The following is a 21,982-nucleotide window of genomic DNA, read 5'->3' on the forward strand; positions in this document are numbered from 1 at the left end:
GTTTAGGGGTAATTTCAGGAAGCACTATTTAATCTATCTAGTAAATGTTATCACAATTACTAAAACAGTTCGGAAGTACATGATTCTTTGTTGAATATGATATAATTAACGTAACGAAATGTAAATTCGTCGAACGGGTGGCAACCGAATATTTTTTTTAATATGTTCAATGAAATTTAGTCAAATTTTTAATCACTTACCGAATTCAGCATTTGTAGACTATTTTTACTTACCGTCAAACACATCTACACAGGTGAATATAACATGTCAATGTAATATATTTCAACAATTACGACATATTTCAACAATTAATTACTACATGGCGATTCAGAAGCTGTATAACTACATTATTCGGAGCGTAACCAGATTTGAAGTAAATCAAGGGTTAAGACAAACTAAATTTGTTTTCTCGACAACTTAATATTTTAACCGAGGCGCATTATGTGCACTAATTTACAATATGTATACAGTATTTATCCTACACAGGTTCACCCAAACAGGATTGCACTGTACAACTAACGTGAACAAGCATCTGAATCTACAATCTATATCATAAAATAAATTTTCTCATCTGAATTAATTAGCTTGCTTACTTCCAGATGCGACGAAAAAATTTCAACAGCAGCCGGATAGAGCGCAATTGGAGGTTCGTCAACCTCGATGCATTCCAGCGTTAGGACTCCAAATACTTGAGAGGTTAAGTATACACCCGATTCAAGTTAAAAGAACGAACTGCATACTTCGTCACCAGAGGAAACTCAGACATATAAAACATCATGGTACATGTCGAAAATCTGCGGAACTTCTTTCATCGATGAACACCCACGTCCGGGAGTAACGTGCACTAATACCTTGATAACGTACGCGTTCACGCATGTATTTATGCGTACATGGCAAAAGAACCGCGCGAGAGTTGCAGCAAGGAACGCATATACGTATCACATTGACGAGTTCCCGCCCGAGTCGGCGGTTGGTCGTTGCTTTGACAGCTCCTCGTCTCTTCCAGGTAGCGCGCGAATGCAAGAAAGAGAGAGAGACGACAGAGAGGGGGTCGTGGCGACCAGGACAGAACGGAACGAGAGACAAGTGGATAAGGACGGAGATAAGGGAGCGTAGGAGAGAGATAGGCAGCGTGAGCGAGCGAAAAAGTGCGAAGGGAAAAAACGAGGGAACGAGGGGAGAAGATTATACAGAGGCACAGAGAGTCAGAAGAAGACGCATAGAAAACACAAAGGTACGAGAAGAAGAAAAGTGGCGGAAGGAAACGAGCAAGAACCGTTGATACAAAGAGAGATTAGAGAAAGAAGAGAGGAAACGGTAAAAACAGTGGAAAGTAACAAATACCTAGATTGGAAAGGTGAGAGGGGGGACTAAGAAAAGTACGGGAAAAAAGAGGAACGAGCGGAAAGAGTAGCGGTAGAAAAGAAGAGGAACGGTGGAAAAGGGACGGAGAACCCGCGTGTAAAAGAGGAACGCTGCAGGGGAGTGAAAGAGAGAGAAAGAAAGAGGGGTAGAGTGCTCGTATGGTCGGCTTGCCGCCTGCCGCGTAGTAGTAGCGTGCCGAGCGAGCAGCAAGCAGTGCTGAACGTCGTCGTCGTTTCTCAGTGTCGCCGCGGCGGTCGTGCCAGACGGTTCTCTTGTAATAGTTTTTCGTGGTGCGCGCTCAACGTTCCGTTTCGTTTCGTTTTGTTCCGAGCGCGTCAATTTCGGTGCAACGTGCGACTTGTTTGGATTAAATTGGATTAACGTATACTCACACAAGGACGTGTCTCCAGAGGATTCGGTGGCAGTCTCGTATCGCTGTAAGAAATCATTTAGAAAATCTTCTAGGGAGAATAGATTTTTGAGCAGCTTGTCCAAGGATATCAATATTCAGCAGTGTGTGACAGTAATTACGACTTTATTGGCGGTCCTCATTCCTCGTTGCGGGGCACTTGTCGTAGAAAGGATCAGAGTTTGAAACATGCGTGAACGAGGAAACACCGCACAAAACGAACGGCAGATGCGAGTTTGAAAAGTGTAACGACGCCAAACGCCACGTGCTACACAGGCGCCATCGCAGGCTGAATTTTGAATTTCGCGCGATACATACGGTGAAGTTTGGTTACCGTGGACGGTCCTAACGCGTTTTTCTCAGTGAAAAATCGTGGTTATTGGTGGTAATCTCTCTCGTGGCCGTAGAACACGGCGGGTGGCACATTGTAGCGTGTCTTGCGCCGCGTTTGTACAAGTGGATTTAACCTTGCGATCGAACACGTGGATGTACGCTGTCCTGTCGACGATGTCGTGATTCTGAGCGGCCAAGCTGTCTGCACGAAAATTCCAGGTTAAAAACATGTTTCGTCATTTTGACTTTCATCGCTTTGACTGATGTGTTTGCCTAAGGGTTATCTATGGTGCTATGTATAAGTAGCGTGCTTAATTATTTCTGATTATTCATTGCTGTTCATAATTATTCCAACATTTGTGATTCTAATATATGTACATATTTCTTTTCTTGTATGAATTAGTAACTCGAGTATATTTAACATATGCATCCTCTAGAAATGTATCATAAAAACTGAACTTTTTCAAAACAATACAAGAAATCATTTTCTTTTTTTCATATGTTCGACTAAGGTTAATATTATAGAATATAACTTAGATATACTCTAAGATTCGAATACTTACGAACAGTAGACAGATTTCGAAATGTAAACAACAGTCGAGCGTTGTTTATTTTCATGTCAACTAGCAAAAATATAAACGGAAATGATATTTATTTATTATGGTATGATTTTATCAAATCATTCGACACTCACGTACGCTATATGCATCGAGCTGTCAAACCTGGTTCTGTTGAGTGTCGAAAGTGAGGTGATAATTGTATTGACTTATCCCAGACCTAACCTAGATTGTGAAACCATTTGTTTTAGAATATTTCCCACAAATCCATCGTGGATGCTTGTACTGCAATTTCAGCGTTATTTACGTTTGACGTTAGATGCTATTTCAGATCGTTATCCTAGATAACCATCACTGTATTACTCTTATCGCTGGCTCCGTTATCACCTGACATTGGCGTTACATGAATATTACTATAGCAATAAAATCGGTGTTCTAAATTCAAGGTGACATAATTTATTCATTAACCGGAACAAAGAACAGCTGTTAACAGTATTCTTTCGAGATCTATCTGAAATTGACAATAGATATCTTTACGAATCAGATATTTATAATTGTCGTTATAGTGGTTACTTCACTTTCTTTATATGTAGATATCTAATAATCGGGGTTTACTTTAAAACACATTTATGAACCTTACAAAGGTCTCGTATTTAAGACTGTTTTCTTCTTTTTTATAAATATTTTTTGGGACCACTAATTATTAGAATTTTGCATAAACATTAGATTCAAATATTATATTTATATTCTACTGGCTTTTAATGTTCCAAAATAATAATAATATTATAGGAAATAGTGTAATGAAAATAATACTAGTGTAAAGAAAATAATACTATTTTAAAATATTAGATTAAAATGATTAGAATCAGAAAATAATATCAGAATACTTTTATTTAAAACAGATTATATTGTATTTTATTTGTATTAGGTATTATAACTTTAAAAGAAGTCAGCAATGAGTAAGCAATAAGTAAACACAATGCAAATGAATCTGTGGAATAATGTCGCTACTACTGTTAAGAAGAGTCCATTCGATTATCTAATACTGCTCATTATTGTTTGAACAATAGCTAATTTTAATTTTACTACTGTCGTATAATTATTCTTCATTGTCAAAACATGACTGTGTCGTTCGGTATCGTTACATTACGAAAATACGACGAAGTATATTCAGTTTATGCCAAGCTTCCTCATTATTTAGGTAGTTCATGCATATTAACTCGTATTATCATTGATTTTAAAACGAACTCAATTTGCGTTAAAAATTACAATCATCGTTTGTTTTGTTGCCTTGAAGATATTTATTTGAAATATAGGTCATATAATATCACATATTCTCTTTGACAATAACGAGCATTAAGCTTTTTTACAATTCTTTATTATCAACATTCTCATGGTAATCCTCATATTTATACTTTAGAAATATTATTTGTTAATAGTTATCATCATTAATTGTTCTAATATTTTGCAAATATTTTGGACGAATATTTTACGTGCATTATATCGATTGTCATAATTCACCAAAGTTTATACAGACTAAATTTCAACAATTTAACGTATTCTGCATCGAGAAAAAACAATCGATACTTCGCTTGATTGGGTTAACCTGAAAAAGATTGGAAAATAACCGCTCGTATCGACGGAATAAAAAGGATCGTGTTGTTTGCGACGCAGTCATCCGCGTGTAGCTTTTAAACGAGTCGAAGAGAGTTGCTGGCTGGTCGCTGTGTAGTGCGCAGCAGCGACAAACGGTAGTAGTGGTTCGTAATCGGTCGATTTATCGAACTGCCGATCGGTATCTGCCGACGAGTCGTTCGGCGAGTATGCGCGATTCTCGAAGGCGAAATCCTGATTACGATTCTGTTCAATGTCGCAATGACATCATCGAGGATCATCATCCTCTTGGAATTCCTTGCCGATTAAATCTGCACGCGTCAATTGTGACCCCTTGTGTTGCCCGCTTGTGATATGTACCCCTGGTCCTACATTTTCCAACCATGAAAAATTTACGTGCATAAAGATGAATAATCATTTTATGATTTAGATCTAATTAACTATGTCATAAACGTAAAACGAATGTACATACTACGTTTAACATTAAATAAGACCTCGGCATTTGTATTCGTTAATACTGTAAGATTAATTGATTTTAATATTAATACCTATTCTTTGATGTGAAACTAAGACTATTAGAAACGCTAAAATGATTTACCTATAAAATTTACTTCTACAATAAATACAAAATTGATTTCTTTTATTTACAGCATTATCAATGACAAGAATCGATATATGATCGAAACATTACCATTCGAAATAAAATTCCTTCTACGTTGTCAAACGGAAGCTCGTTGATTGAAACCGCGGTGCTCCTGTTGACCTCCCTTTCCGCCATCTATCGCTATTTATCGCTATTTATCGCGATCTATCAAATGTTTCGAACGAACCAGATACAGAGTCGACAAAAGGGTCTTGATGTCGACAAGAGTTCCGGTATCGTTGTAACGTACGGCCGTTCCTATTCCAACAGTGTTGTATTCCTTGTATTATCGCATAGAAGGGGTTCACATAGTCGCACAGAAAGCGAATTGTCGTCGTGTCAACTGCGAATGATTGCGAAACTAAAAAATCCAGTGCCGCGACAATGGCGCGTAGCCGGTACTTCATCCGAGCCAGGGGACCGAGCTATTTTCTGCGAGTCAAAACACACGCGATGCCGATGAGCAAATTTTGCGAACGTGTCTTGCTTTTAATCAACGATAGACCGTGTTTAAGATTTCATAACACTTGCTATGCGATGTGTCCGTATGCTATTGTTCTCGATTATGGTATTGCAAAGACACCGCATCGAAGTCGTAATTAGAGGAAGTTCTATGGATGGTTAAGTAAGAAGGTGAGGAAATAACAAAGACAAAATTAGGCAAATTTTAATCGACCTTCTCAACATATTTCGTAAGACTAGTGCAAAGTCGTGGTAAATAAGAGATCAGAGATGAAGGATTTATGTATCTTTACAGTATAGACAGTCATGTGGAGTAATAAAATAGATACGACCAAACTGATAAAATTGTATAAATAATGTAAGATACATGGAATTGCAGAGCGAATATAATATTTAACGAATAAAATAAGTAATTTGACAGGTTTTTCTACATGTTTAGTGTTTGAGTGGAATGGTGAAGTGTATAGACACGAAGAATAATTCTTGAAGACTTCTTTGAAATTCAATTTATAGATAGTGATATTTATACTACTGATATTTCTAGGTCCTATGTGAAATGGTGTCTTTATTTTCGTAATAGAAATGTTAAATCTATTTTGCCAAAGTTTACATTTCGTTGGAGTTTATACGAAAAGTAAGTTACAAGATGGATTCTTTCTTATAAAGAGTTACATATTATAGGTAGCGATTGCTACGACCGATCGAATTCTTATGGGAAACACGTGCGAGCTACCGTGGATGGGATCACGAAAGTATTTCTTCAACCATAAATCGTTCTTACGTGATGTTTCCGGCGTGATCGACAGTCTGCCGACTTGTGAATGGCGGTCGGACATTTATCACCTCCGAATAAACATAATGCGCGTGTGTTTTCAGACTGTCGAGTCACACAGATATTCGTGTTTGTCGTAAGACTTGTACCGAGGACTCTCGTCTCGTCTGTGATAAGATTGTGACTTCGATTTTTCTCCACATTTTTCTCTTTTTTGAAACACACCAACGGTTATCGATCACTGGAGATTGAAATAATTGGAAAGCAAACGAGTCTGTTATTGTTTTTCGCTAAAAAAAAAGACGCATTTGAATTTTCTCTCGTTTACTTTATGCAATGGTTTGACGAAACTCGTATTGGGTCGTTCATATATATTCACAGATCGTTATTAGCCGATCATGATTTTACAAAGTTTCGAAAATACAAAAAAATACTAAAATACTAAAATTTTTGGTCAGCTATTATACTTTTTCAATAGTTTACATTTAGATAGAGCCCAACGCAACTTTCGGTGCATATGAAAGACCACGTGGGCAACACGTGTTGTTTGTCGTTTGGGAAAGACTACGCCCCTTCGATGTTCTGTTCCGCGCTGCAGCCTCTGTACACCAAGGAACTATGTTGTTTAAAATCGCTCAGTCTCCTCCTTAGTTTCAGTACGTTCTTCATGAAGTATTTACAAATGCAAAAATTTTTTTCATTTAACATTTCTTCTGTTTGAGATTACTCCACTTTCGTTATACGTATATTTCATAATTCGTACAAGATCTAGTTCGTAAAACAACGAAACTCGGCAAATCGTTTGAGTGAGCAGTCGCAGCGTCCAGTCCCTTTGCTATTCCTTTTCGATTTCATTCATAAGATCGATTTGAATCGCATTGATCGAAAGAATGAAATCTACCAGTAACTCATCGAATAAAAAGAAAATGCTGGAGAAAACTATAAAAAGGAAACAGTTGTAGGTACGTGTAATCACGTACTCGCGTGGAATTCACGTAAAATAATCTCGAGTGACTGTGGTGAAGATAGCAGCCGTTGTTTATAGTCTCATGCCGTGCTGGTATTCATGATCGGAGATCGCGCTTTTAATGATGAGATTCGTTTTTGCCGCGGTTCCGTGGAAATACGTGGTTGGCATTCGTGTCCAGTGTCTTCGCGAAAAACTACATCGTGATTCACGATACACAGCACGAACCTCATACCAGCGGCTATAATCGAAAGGAACTTCCGATGCAAGACATTGCTAAATGTTTCTTTTCTTGACGAAGTGTAGGGACGATTAGGTTTGGAGCAGGGGAGGTCGATGTGTGAACGACTCAGCAGCCATACTGATCGACTGTATGTATGGTAGGTTAGTGTGAATTCGATTCGAATTCAATCAATTACGTATATTCGATGTCCCGACAGCAATCGAGTATTTGTTCTTGATTGCTGGATAAAGCTATGTGTAGTATTAAATTGATAATGCCAAAACTATTCGAAGGAAACATTGTTTAGAACATTTTGCTCATTTGGATGGTTTCTTGATGTCTTTTACATGGAATAAATATATCGACCCAGTATGTTTCTCTTTCCTCGATAGAAAAATTGTTAATGGTCATTGGTCAATAATTAGTTTCCAAATGACTGAAGAATAGTAATGTCATTTTCGAATAAGTATACCGCGATAGTTATAAATAGGTATTGTAGGAAAGAAGCTATTTGCTATCCACTGATTTATGATCGTAGCCAATAGAACTTTCTTCGATTTAAATGGAAACGCTGACTACGTTCGGAGAACCTCTCGGAACACGTCAACGCTTTCAGCAACGCTTTGATGCATCGCGTTGAAAAAGCCATGAAACCTGTTGAAGCAAATAAGCACACAAGAAACAGAAGCTGTCTAGTATCATGTGATTTACAATCGCAACCAGTACAATTCCTCCTCGATTCGAATGGAAACGCTGTATTCATAGAACCTTTTGCATCGTAATACCAATACCGATACCATGCTAAACTCTGACTGAAAAGACGTCTCTTACAAACTCAATAACTTACGAAACACAATAATATAATATTCTTGTTCTCACGAAAAATCATCATCGACAACCCAGCCTTTCAAATAAGAATCACTCAGCTTTATTATATAATATAATTTACGAAGCAGCAGTTTGTTCAACAGTCTCTAATTTACAATTACGTTGGGTACGATCCCTTCGATTCGAACGGAAGCATCAATCTCGCCGCGAAGGAAGCCCTTTCAAGTCGATTACCACGACGTTTTGCGTCGCCAACGCGTTTCGTCTTTTCCCTTTTAAGCTTGCTTCCCTCCCGCGTTCTGACTGTCATTTCTACTAAGCTTTACGCGCCTCTACAGAATCGACCGCATCACCGGTCATGATTTACATCCTGCATTTATGACGCAATGTAAAATCGCGCTGAAGTTTTCGCTGACTAGCGGACGCAGAGCCAGGAGCGGTTAAACGCCTTCTTCTCCTTCCGTGACCATTCCTCTCTATTTCCGGTGTTGCGCCTCTTCTCACGCACGCTACTCTCTTTCACTTGCATGTCTCTTGTAGTATATTATATGAAACACGATATTAGTTGGGTTGATCAACAAGTTCTATCGTCAAATTTTGCTTGTATATTTGCCACTTTACTCGGAGGTTTCTACAAATGGCAAGTACATTGTTGAATTTAGATGATAATTTATAAAGGTGTGGGCTAATATTGTTCTGTAACAAAAAATTGCAGACAATAAAATTTGTAAAATGTAGCTTTCATCGTTTTCTTCGTATGGATTGATAGTTTGACTAGATTTTTACGAAACTTTGAGTCAGAGGCACTGGAGGAATAATTTAGTAATAAAAATGAAAAATTCTACGTCGACAAAATCAGATTATTTCTAATATTTCATGTCTAATATTTCTACACGATCTGGATTTTAATCCTTAAGTCCGGTTGCTTCCACAGATAATACGTCCCTGTATTATAACTGAGATTGAACGTAAAGGATTTTTGGTTATTTATGTCCACATATCTCGGTTTTGAATGGGATTACCGCTTGGTTCTGTTTCCTTTCGTGTTACGAAGTTCGCACCGTCAAATGGAACTTGATAATGCCGAGGAAATAATGTAATTACTTATATAAAAATTCTAAACACAAAAACATTTTTATTTCGATTCTTTTTATTACTTATTATAAGTAGTTTGAAAGTAAAATATACAAAATTTTCTCGGATCTTATTGGATATGCCTTACCGAAATTAGTCTTTCTTTATTTATCTAAAAACGAATTGAAAGTTTCCCGATAATTTAATACAATTAATCGCGTGTAAAAGGTTTTCAAATTCTCAGTGAGACGGTCGAATGAATCGTTTAGCAGAAATCGAGGTGAAAGGCTTGCCTATCGTTTGGTGTTGCATAAAAATGATTTATTACAGCGACGATTGTACTCAGTGAAGAAGATATCACATCGACATTTTATATGCAATGCCGTGTTCCCTGCGCGGCACGCACCGCTCGCAAAAATGAGACGTCCGTTAATTTTTATGGAACAGCGCTGACGATGACTGACGCGGAGAACGGTTAAAGCGCATTCTCCTCCGTCTATCTTTCAATGGTTTATCGTATGACCGCAGACATCTGTATATCTAGCAGTACGATGTATGAAATATTTATGCGCAACCCGGCCTTTATTCACTTGACATCAATGTGCTTCCCCCTTTTGCGATGCGTTGGTAGCGATGCGTCCACATTATCGGATCGAACGTTCGTATACTCGCCGAATAATGCTTCTGCGTGCACGGATTTTTTTCTCTTCTACGATAAAAATCTCGATGTTCCATCGAGATGCATTTAATCGTTGACGTTCAGAGGAAAATAAAAATATGGGGCGTAGCATCGAGTAGGAGCTTGATATAGGTAGGAAGGAAGAAATGGTCATTGGAGTGATGGAATTTTTTCGTTGCTTGAAAAGTTTATGTTATAGAGAATTGCATGGCTGGATATTTTTTTGTAGAGCGATGATTAGTGAAAAACAGAATATTTGAAATCTTAGATTTTATTCATTTGTAACATTTTAATGAATTATATGCTACTTATATTTGCATTAAACATCGAGACATTTAAGTAAGTATTATTTGAGAGAATGTAAGAAATATAAAACCATCAGTTATACATACGTATTATATGTATACGTACTATATACGTGTACATAAATAGTTTCAAATTGATTGCACGCACATTATATAATATTGAACTATCGTTTCGTCGCGTTTATATTTCAATATTTTAATGCATATATTCGCGAGGTATTAAGTCCACGGCTGGCAACGCACCGTTTAGTTTCAATACTTTTTCCTTTTTTCCCTAGTAACAAGCGACTTGCGGTATGAGGTTTAAATATGTTGTAAATTCTTCGTTCAACTGATAGGTTTATCGACAAAGAAGAAGGCGCGCGGTGCATCTGAATGTACATACACGTCAGGTGGACGAAGTAATTTATTATTTGAGAAGTATTCGCTGTTAATAAAGCCCGGTACTATGTAGGAAGCTAAGCTGTTCGTGAACGCAAGAAACAATGACTAAAACGATGCAAAATTAACGAGCCTACTTGAGCAACAAGAGTTTGGAACTGACTTGTCGTTGTCGCTGATTCTTTTTGTTTTCCAACAACGTGATGGATATTAATAGTTACGCCAATATAGTACTTCTTATTAAGGAATACTAATAAGTCAGACTTATTATCGAAATTGAGAAATTTCTGTTTATTATCGTGAGATTGGTAGATGAAATTCTCAGGTGTATTTTAAGAATCTAAATAATACATACTGTACGATAAAATTTTTTAGAATGATTTACAACCTGATTGATGAATTATTATTATTTTACATTTACATATTATTATTTTATCGAACCACATTGACAGCTTTATTTTTAAGTAAATTTATACCAAATCCAACAGGTGTTCTAATACTTATAGCTGACAGTTTACAGGTAAAGTCGACTCTGTCTATTTTGTGACACGTTAAGACATTCAGTGACATGAAGTTTACAAGTAGTAGAGAAGTAAGATAGAAGTACAGTTATTAAGCAATCTCGTTCATCGTCTTTCACTGAAAGAAGCGCGGCCCGATATACTCAGCACCATTGTAAACGCATGGTTTACTTATGCGTGGCTCTCGATGAATTATAACCGTGCAAAACTGTAGCTTGACTTTTATCTTTTGAAAGCATGCTACGCTTTCTCGTGAATCATATTTGTTTTCCAGGCAGGGTTGGGATATACGGGTTCGGGTACAATTTTTATTCGCACGACCGATTTCGACATTGCGGAACGTTCGACTTCAGGACGCGGAAAGGATACTTCATCATCGTTCACGAAACGCGTGCGCGCTTGCGCGGTAACACGCGCTTTAAAATTATGCCTGACGTGTCTACTACTTTCACGTAGAATTACATAGCCGAACGAGTTCCGTTCGACGAGCTCTCGTATGTAACTCGCGTGGCTCTTGCAAAATCGAAACAACGATTCGCGGGACACGTAAATGTCGCTCCCTTTAGGGCACGGTTATGATTCTCGACGACCTCTTACTTTCGCTACGCGCGGAGCGAGAAAAGTCTCAAATTGCTCCATTAGTTACTTGGGAATTATCATTTCGCTACGGAACTGTTGGATAGGAAAAGAGGACGCAGACAAACATATGACTAACCGCTTTGAATTATCGATTTGTCTTCGGTAGAAATGCGCTATTATAGTATTTTTAAGGAATAAATCTTATTTGCTTTTTACCGAAGGTTAATTTAAATGACTCAGGAAATGAAGACGATCTAATAGATAATAGGAACGATAGATGGAGGTAAACGAGGAGTTGTGATAAAAATAGCATTCAGAGATGATGTTAAATAAAAAATATCACATGCTTTTATTACATAGATTCATGAAAGTGTTCAAACATTTATTGTAGGAAACTTTAATGGTTATATTATGTACATTATGTGATATTATGTATATTATGTAAAGCTTGTTGAAACTTCATTAGCATTGTAATGGGACACTGCTATTAGGATTATGTTGGTTCTGTGTACATCTTCGAATTTGTTTCAAATATTACTGATATCTATAATTATAATAACTGTGTTCGATCACAGTGGTGATAAAATGTTCATATTCTATTAATAATTCTAACTACTCTAATAATATAAAACATACGATACATTCATCAAGGATTTTCATTTTAATTGTTGAAATATTTCCACGGGTATATATCAAATTCAAAATAACAAATTATAGAATTGCTCGTCGAATATCTTTGTCGTTTGCTCAGTTGTCCACAGAAGTAGCTTCGAAGGAAATTGAAAACAATTATAGGCAATTAAAGAGCGAGGGGCTATTGTCGCTGCGAATGAAAGCTTTCTGTCGGCAGTCGTGCATGAAATTAAACAAAAGAGGAAGCCAAGAAACGGACGGGTTCCAAATGATGTAGATACTTGTGAAAAACATTGTCATCATGATTTTCAGGTCACAGGAAGTCTGGAAAGTGTGGGCCGTCTTCCTTTGATAGAACAAATAATGATACCGCGATAGCTGTCTTCAAATCTCTATCATGAAGTAGGAAATGAAAGTATTTCATGATAGGACTTCCTGTATTTCGAGAATCTGAGAAACTGAGAGTCATCCTGATAAAGTAAAATTAATTGCTTTGAAAAAGAAGGCCGAAGAATTTCTCTCAAAATGGATAATTTTCATATATTGATTATTCGGAAAGTTCATAGTATTTTTATTATGAATCTCTGGCGCGTAATGATATGGTTGTACAAATACTCTTTTTACATGAATGCTGAAAATAACGAAGGAGAAGTATAATCAAAATTCGTTCATAAAACAGGTTTTCTTTTTTCAACGAAACAATGCTAAACTAATATATTATTCAATAAAATGCTAATTCTTTGAAAATGCATATCTAACCCGAACCTTTCTTAAATTTCGCTATGAACATATTTTCTAAACAACCTAATAAAGTACGTAGCTTAACCCGAAAGCAACGTAGAGCATAACCATAATTCGTACAAAAATATGACTCTACGACAACTAACGATAAGTGCCAATCATGATTGCACGTTATTGGTCGTGAGTCACCAAGAAAATTAAATTCCCACGCGTGATTTTCTACTTCTTTACATCGCTGTACACCGCGAATAGACGCATCGCGTGTTCGCGGAACCGACATTATCACCGTGATTTCCACGTTAGAGCTCTCATCGAACAAACAAGTGAAACATCATCCTCGACACCAGACCTCGACGTCAAATAACGAGCAAATTAATTAGTGTTGTTGTTCGTCAAAGGCTCGACCGAAAAAAATAGCAATTCCGGTATAAGTATATGCAGAAAAAAAAGGAAGATTGTCATCGTTGTGTAGTGCTGAGAGAATACTCGTGCTTCTAATTAGACAAATAGAGGATCAATGGATCGCGAGGACCGCAGCGTCGTCGTTCATGTGAAGATCCTTGATGTTTCTCTCTTTGTTACCTCGTGGCTTCCTCTCTGTCTGTATCTCGCGTCCTTATATATATCGAAATCGACCGCGTGTAAAACCAGTTCTGCGACTCGAGGATCGCGAGAGGATAGAGCACCTTATACTCGGTGCACGCGGCTTCTCAAGCAAAATGGTTCACACTGATCACGCTTCATTGTATTTTTCCTGGCCTCACCTTCCTCTACGCGTGCATCCATCGTGGTTCTCCGGTTGTGGATAGTCTGACCCATTCAGGGTATCTCTTCGTTTAGCCGTGTATCGTGTGTCGCTTTTACTTAACGGCGAGGCCGAGCACTCCGCGTCGTGTTCGTCGCGATCCGAAGTGCTTCGAGACTTCTGCAATGATAGCTCGTCGTCGCTTTGTGGCTGCCAAGTGTTTTCTCGCGTGACACTCTGTTTTACATGGAAGAGGGAGTGAAATGTGACGAAGTGCGTCGAACATTTTGCCACGTGGTGTTGATTTCGTCTCGATGGAGCCACGAGCTCGATGATTTTTCATGTTAAGAAAAAATCTGGATATTTGCGGACGATGATCGTCGTTGGTTTTGAGAAATTGTAATCTGTTGACTGCGAATTTAATATATTCGTTTATGACTACATCGAATGTACTTTTTTTAAAGAAGTGTATTTTAATGACGGTCAAATGTTAGCTGGATTATGAATGGTTTATCACGAAGTGGACAGAATTATTTATATATTTTTACGGAGAAACGAGTATTTTTGTGTACAGCCTTTTTCTGGTTTTTTAAAATTATGCAAAGAATTTTGAATAAAATAAATTTTAAAACGTGATTTATTCAAGTAGCAGAAATAACTTGTCGCGCAAAAAAGCAGTATAATCACACCAATTAACTTATCACTAGATCTCGAATGTTTATGCAAATTTATTTTTTTATGAATTCGACTAAAAAGTGGAATCTAAGCAGAGATTTGTTTCACACGTTAATTACTAAAACCTGTGCTACGTACTTTATATATTTTTGCATATTATACGTATTCTATGCATTTTCGTATTTTTAAGTTTTGTATAAGTGCATAAACATCCGCAATCTAGTTATTACTCTCGATAAATCGGCGAACAGAGCCAGTCGTTCTCCCAGTGACATTTGAAACGAATTGGTATCGGAGCATATATTCCGCGCGTGTACTGTTCGGGACACGCAATTGTGCGGACCTTCGACTGTCAATCGACATTATGAGAATGTCAAAGCATAAGAGAACATTGGCTGAACAAAAGGACATTGACGATCGCGGCGCCGCACAATACTTGGTAATTAAAGGGTGCACGAGAGAGGGAAGACGCGAGCTGGAATCTAATCGCGCGTAGACTGCGCTTTCGATACGAAATCCGTCGTTCATCGGCATCCCATGAATCTCCGCTCTTTTCTTGGCGTCGCTTAAACAAACACCGCGTCTGAACCGATTCGAGACATGCCAGCGTTTCCTTATTCTCCTGCAGCCGAGACGACGCGACGTGCCGTTTATTTAAATTGCTGCAGTGCCTGCTGGCTACGGTTGAAACATTTTAATTTCGCATTATGGGAGACCGCCGTTTATTTTCCAGACGGATTACTCGGTTGCCCGGATAATCGTTTGTTATGGAATTACGCGAAAACCCTCTGGAGTCCGTGAACCTTTGTCTTCTCCTACCTTTTTTGCTTACATATGGAAGTGAAATGAAGGATGCTGTTCCCCAGAAATTTGTTTGGACAATTATGGTTCCTTCTTAGAGAAATTTGCTAAACTTAGAATAGAAGTTTCTGTTGAATATTCTTCTACCAGTAATGCAGTATATACACCTTACAATAAAAGGATAAATAAAACTCATAGTTGAATTTACTAGCAGTTAACACTAAGCGTTTCTCTATTCATAAGCTCGTCACTGTACAAACTGTAGATTATTATTTTTATAAAACAATAACCATCGATAATATCTTATCTCTTGGTTAGTTGTTTAACATGTTATTTGGTTAGTAATCGATAATCAAACATTACGTATTGCAAATAAAAGCTTTGTTAATCGTTAACGCTTATACTCTATATGGAATCGTTACAGTTAGTATAGAGTTTAAGACCTTTCTGTTTTGAATGCATATATTTGCACTGTGTGATAACTGAATGGCAGATGGAAATTATATCAAATTGGCCGTTTTATATCAAAAAATGAAAATGGTACCTTATATCTGAGCAATTAAATCTTGTAAACGTTTGAAGAAGACGAATGTTTGTATAAATGAGTCAGACGAAATCTCATTTCTTCTGTGTGCAACGTCATTACTTGTGCCTCTGCTGGATCATTATCATTACGATGCTGGCATATCAGTTAATTACTATGATTGCAAGGAAGGTTCATAGTCGAAATATTAGTCAGCGATTGTAATTTTTCTTTATTTTCAATTTATGGAGTTGATCAATGTGGCTTCTAAACGGCTTATTTATTATTCAATTAGAGAGCGAAGTTTGCAAACTACCACAAACGCGAATTTCTTTGAAATTAAAGATCCTGTTAAATTGACACTGATAACACCATGTTCGTTACCCGTGAAGATACCAACTCGATGTTTTCTAGTTACACGTTCCCTAAAACCTCTCATTAAGTACTCAAGGGGTAAATTTAGATGGTGCAAGCGGTAAACTGTAAGTCATGCTTCAGTAATAACCTTCGTCATGTAATCATCTCGATCGCGTCGTATTTTCAATATACCCTGAATTCCTCTAAGTGCGCGTCAGGATAATTACATGTTGCACACCGTAGTAACATTCAATTAACGATGAAGATGTAATAAGTAACACGACGTGTCAACATTGTAATGAAGGGAGTTACTTAACGATATTCTAAGTGGCGCCAAGTTTATGCCTTTTATTACAAAGTCGACTATCATTAGTTTTAAACGCATCCATTTTGCGATTACCAACATATACATATAGTTTTCCTCTAGCTACGAATCTGCTCTGTGATTATCTTTTAAAATCAATTTTTGCTCGACAATTATGTTACAATCGGTATAATTAAATACCTAGTGTAATTAAATAGTGTTTCATAAATTTCTCAATACGTTTTTTAAAAGACCCTTTGACATATGAGAACTGAAAGTTAGGTAACGTTAGACTCGTTAACACAAACTCGAAGGAGGTTCATAGACCTCGCTAAGAGATAGGTAACCTTGCAAGGCCTCCTCGCAACCTCTCTCTCCCAGCAAGGAACCCGCTACAAGACATTCAATGGAAGGAGACGAGAACTGGAAAGAGCCTGCTTACCCAGGATGTTGGATGCTCGCGGTATTTAGCAGCCGTTAATGGTTCTAAACAGCTCTTATGGAATGGGCAGTTCCAGTCTATTTCTTTCTCTTTCGCTCCTCCGCGAAGAGACGTAGATTCGACGAGTACTCAGAGAAACGGTCGTTCAGTTTGCGCCGACCTTCGTCGATTACGCTAATTCCGTAAGGTAACAGCTGAGCAAGGCCTGATTCGGATTCCGTCGAAAATCGCGGGGAAACATTATGATTACAACTCGCCTGTTACATTCTCATTTGCGTTTACAACCGGTCTGGCTGGCAGAGCTGTTGCGAATTTCCGTTTTCCTAAGCGATGTGGCTGGTTGACTCATATTTACGAAGCGAGACGAACGTCGGTTTTTCTTCGAACATTCCTCGTCAGTGAATCCGGAGTAGGTAAGGCAGAGAGTCAAGATCATTAACAATCCTTTCCCTCAGGCATTCTTCGTCACGGTTTACCGATCGATCAGATGTTCCGTCCGGCAGTGTATATAGTCTCTTTGTGCTTTACCAAGTTCTTGTTGCGGTAGCCAACAGACATGACTCAGACTTTATTAGACATTCCGTTGAACGTACGGCAAGAAGATAGTACGAAGCTTGCGTTCCCCGTTTTTACGCTTTCCTCCGCCAAGTCGCAAGATAAAACAAAAAGAAAAACATTTGTCTATCGATATTGAAGGCTCATATTGGTAGATTCAAGATCTATATAGAAATAATTGGTTTTTGTTGAAAAAAATCATAATTAAACTAGTATGTTTGTTTTTCTTATTTCTGTATACGTTTTCAAATTGCTATAAAATTTCATCAGTACAATCATGATAGTCGTGCCTAACTACGATGCTGAAGAACTTTTAAAATGTACTATATAATACATAATATACAGGGTGGTTGGTAACTGGTGGTACAAGCGGAAAGGGGGTGATTCTACGCGAAAAAAGAAGTCGAAAATATAGAATAAAAATTTTTTTTTTTTAATTTTTCCATCGAGACAACGATCTACAATGCGATCCGTTATAACGAGACGTGATAAAGTGCACGCGTACCGAGCGAAAATTCAAAGTCGATTTTCTCGAAAACAAAGCCTCAAACGAAAAATTTTTATTCTTCTTTTTCGCGTAGAATCACCCCCTTTCCGCTTTGTACCACCAGTTATCAACCACCCTGTATATCTACATAAGTATTATGTATGGTAAGTATTTGAATACTTTCATGAACCACTGTACATGTCTTCTATGTCCAGATTATTCCTGACCTTACCCATATGCATTTCTTTTGTTGAAGTTATTCGATGTGTAAACAGAAAAAACTGGATAAATTGTAAGGCAGAAAATATATTTAAATAGAAGTGTAATTATAAATAAGAATACAATTTGAGCTGGTCCAGATCCGCACGCTAGCTGTGTTGCCCAATAACTGAAAACCCCGAAGCCAATGTCGCCTGTCTACTGTTTATGGTCTGTCTTCGTCGCAGTCTTTTGTCTACACGCTGTCGATGACTTCAGTGCTTGAGAAAACTAAAAAGACCAGATGTAGAGTTTTCTTATAAGTGGTGACCACTTTAACATCTTTAATCCTTCGCCAAGAATATATATGTATGTCAAAACATGCATCCCTTCTTCCTTGACCTAAAGCGCGGTTGGTCGGCTACTCTTTGACACTTTAATGCGTAGGGTGCGAGGAGGCAACGGTTGTGTCGCAATCGTAATACACTTTGTAATTACCGGTCGTCATTATGATCGTGCTACTCGAGTTGACGCGATGATTACGGTGCACCGACGTAAATAAATCGCGAATGCTCGGCTACGGTTCGTGGCCACTGAACAGCCCGCAGCAACGAGCACGATCAGGTAGTGCACAGCGATTAACGCAGCGACGGCCTCGCTTGTACGGAGTTATCGCGGCTGAGATTGAATTTTACCTGGCAACCGTCCGAGTCGCGAGCTTTTTGTTTGTCGGACGTGTCTGACTCGACATCCGCCGTTTTTGTTCAGGCTACTCGAGTTGGATGGTGCGACGCTTTTTTCTAAGCTGCCAGCGTTTAAACCTCATTTACAAGGTAAATTTGGATACGCTGAGTGATCGTACATACATCGTGTTCCTTGATTTCAACTCATTAATACACAAGGTTAATAGGAAGTTTCATGTAACAAGATCATGACTTGTAGAAGCGGATTATAGCAGTTTCTTATTGTAGGTTACTGGGGCAAAATTGTGTTTATGGCTCGACATATCGTTAGCATCCTCATGTATTAGATATTAGAATTGAACTTTCAAATTTAGTGTTAAGATTTACATATAAATTACAGTTTTCGTGCGCCAAGTTTAGTTTCTCGCTGTTCGAAGGTGTTAAAGGATGTGGAAAATTTCTGGGCTTCTTATTAATTTTTATATTATATTGCACAATTAGTCGTTAAATATTTGTAGCATTTTCTGATAGTTTAAAAATATATACAAAATTTATTAATAAACAGAACTTAATTCCTATTACCTTTACCATAATACTATGATGATCTATTTCTAAATTATTTTATATCTGCCAATCATAACAATATTCTAACTACAATCCGTTTTATAAAATAGAGTGTCTGTCACATATTTTAACATCTCTCATCTACATTCATAAGTCTATCAAAATCCATCACAAAAAGCTTCCATTCAAATTTCAATTCTCCTTCCTATTACGTCTACGTTTCTCACAAACAAATGTCATTCTATGCAGATAATCTTTGAATCTTCGAATTTCGCTCCGATTGGTCTCTCGTACAAATCGGTATTCAGGCAATTAAGGTAGTCGGTATCGCCCGATCATCTACGTTTGGTTCAGAAGAATTTTCTATCTCTTTCCTCTGATGACACATAACGGCATCGTTGCTTTACGTGGCCAAGGATCGACGAATCCTCAAGACCCGCGCATAAGCGCCACATAATAACGAAGTTTATCTTCAAGGAACGAAGCTAGTCGGAATCGTAGAGTCGCGTGATTAACTAGCCAAGGGAAGAGGACGATTGTGACGGCGAGGTGTCCCGATGGGGAACAGCTTCGCGTAGGAATGGATATACCGTGTACCTCTAATTATTGTCGCTATCACAGCATTTATCATTCGAGCGTCAGCAATGGCGACTAGGGGGAAGCATTGCATTTAATTCCAATTAGTCGTCGCGATCCGAAACCAGTTTCGAAACCACCGAGGATCCATTCGATGAGGAACTATGTATTGCCTCTTATTCTCTCGTCGAGATATCCTTCGCACGTGTGAGATACAGTAGAACCACGCACCGCGATTACTCTAGCTCACGAGCTTTCCTATTCCTCCTCTTTTCTTCCTTCATTTTGTCTTTTTGAGATCAGCCACGCCGCCACTGCCTATCTCTTCTACCGTTGTCGTAGTTATCGGTTGTTTCGTAATTTGAATAATTTATAACGTCGATAAGGATAGAGGCAGCCAGAATAGAAAAGAATCTAGCTGGGTGTATGATTAACTGTTGCTTCCAAATCCTTCATCGAGCGCATGCTCGGTATTTCTATATATCGATAGATTCGTTTGTTTCAAAATCGTAATAAAAACCTTTACAGGGTATTCCAAAATATGAAGCTCTGCGATTATTGTCCGAACTATCTACTGTAAAAAATATTTCAAGTCATTTTATCATCAATACAAATTTTGTTTAGGTGGACGTATTTGCAAAATTTCCAAGAAATGGAGCTATACGTTTTCATTTAGATAAACCATTTCCTGATGAATTTATCCATCAACAATATGTTAGCCTTCCAAATGTACGAAATGTTAAGAGAAGTTTTGTGAACTTGTAATTTGAAGTATTACGACGATGCTTCCGTTTGAAGCTTAACATGTTCGAAACTTCATGCAGTCCTGAAGCAACTAGGAATTCTACAGACTTGTTCACACTGATGGAAGTAGCCTATGTACCTGTCTCGACTCGTACCTTTCATTACTCAACTAAATGTACACAAACGTTTAACGAGTGTTAAACCCATAAAGGTGTTGCTGACACTATGAGCTCGACGCCTCCGCTTCTTCAAGCCGAGGTATTCCGTTACTTTCTCAAAGTGGGCTACGCAGCACGTATCCAAGTCAGAAACGAGAACAATTTCATTTCATTTGTGAAAAATCGTTTGCTCGGTCAGTATATTAACGATCTTTTATCTGCCTTTTCTTCTGCGTATACTTTTACGTTTATTTATAAATTTCCAGACAATTAGAAGCACACAGAACGAACGATTCCACGTTAAAAAAATGAAGAACGTACTTGATGATTTATCTTGTGATCTTCATATGGAAAAACCATGTAACTCTGACGTGTGATTGAATTTTATCTTTGCAGGATGACTCGCGCGTCATATCGCACTGTCGTGTAAACGCTTTGCACAATGAATAGCTTCAGCAGTTCGCAAATACCTGTTCGTGACAATAATACGCATGGAAACGTTCGAAAATAACTCACATTTTCTGTTATTTACTGTATCGCGTGGAACACGATGGATAGTTACATAAAATGTCTGAACGATGTGTTCCTTGATATAATACCCCTTTTTCCCTGGATAGAAATGAAGAGACCGTGTTGACTTTTACACGTAATATCAATGATATGATCAGAAAATTCATTCGAAACCTACATCCAGGAAGCGTGACGGAACGTTCGATAAAGTGTGATGATACGCCGTCGTAGATGGTGACTATATTTCTTAACGAATAACTTTGGAGCAGGGGAAGTCCAATGAATTTACTTTTTTACAGCACCCGCATGATTGCTGCTAGTTCTATCAGATTAAATCTTTGGAATGTTTAAGTAAGCTATAGGGAATATGTCGTAAAAGCAAAAAAAAAAAAAGAAGCGTGTAATGTGATCAACTTTAGCTCGTCAGAGCTTTTCTAATTATCCATTTATGCATTAGAAAAACAACAGTTTCAATTTTCAGAATAAATTTCTTTTAAAAAGAAGTTTCAAGATTGCTTTCTAAATTATTATTACGACATAGGATTAGGTATCTAATCGGCTTTTTACTCTTTTT

The 21,982-nt window shown here is 37.8% G+C and overlaps 1 protein-coding gene across 3 annotated transcripts in view; it reads left to right on the forward strand.

Annotated features, from left to right (window-relative positions):
* Positions 1 to 1,543: 1,543 nt before the first annotated feature.
* The window catches only part of cv-c (RhoGTPase activating protein), a 350,270-nt gene continuing 329,831 nt past the window's right edge, over positions 1,544 to 21,982 (forward strand). The window contains exon 1 of one of the 3 annotated variants that reach the window (XM_069119364.1): positions 1,544 to 2,326. The gene's annotated coding sequence lies outside the window, so the exon portion shown is untranslated. The remainder of the gene's footprint in view (positions 2,327 to 21,982) is intronic. The other 2 variants (XM_069119365.1, XM_069119368.1) reach the window with 2 other exon arrangements.

Source organism: Bombus flavifrons, chromosome 8 (genome assembly GCF_040668555.2).
Source record: "Bombus flavifrons isolate JBK064 chromosome 8, iyBomFlav1_principal, whole genome shotgun sequence".
NCBI lineage: Eukaryota > Metazoa > Arthropoda > Insecta > Hymenoptera > Apidae > Bombus > Bombus flavifrons.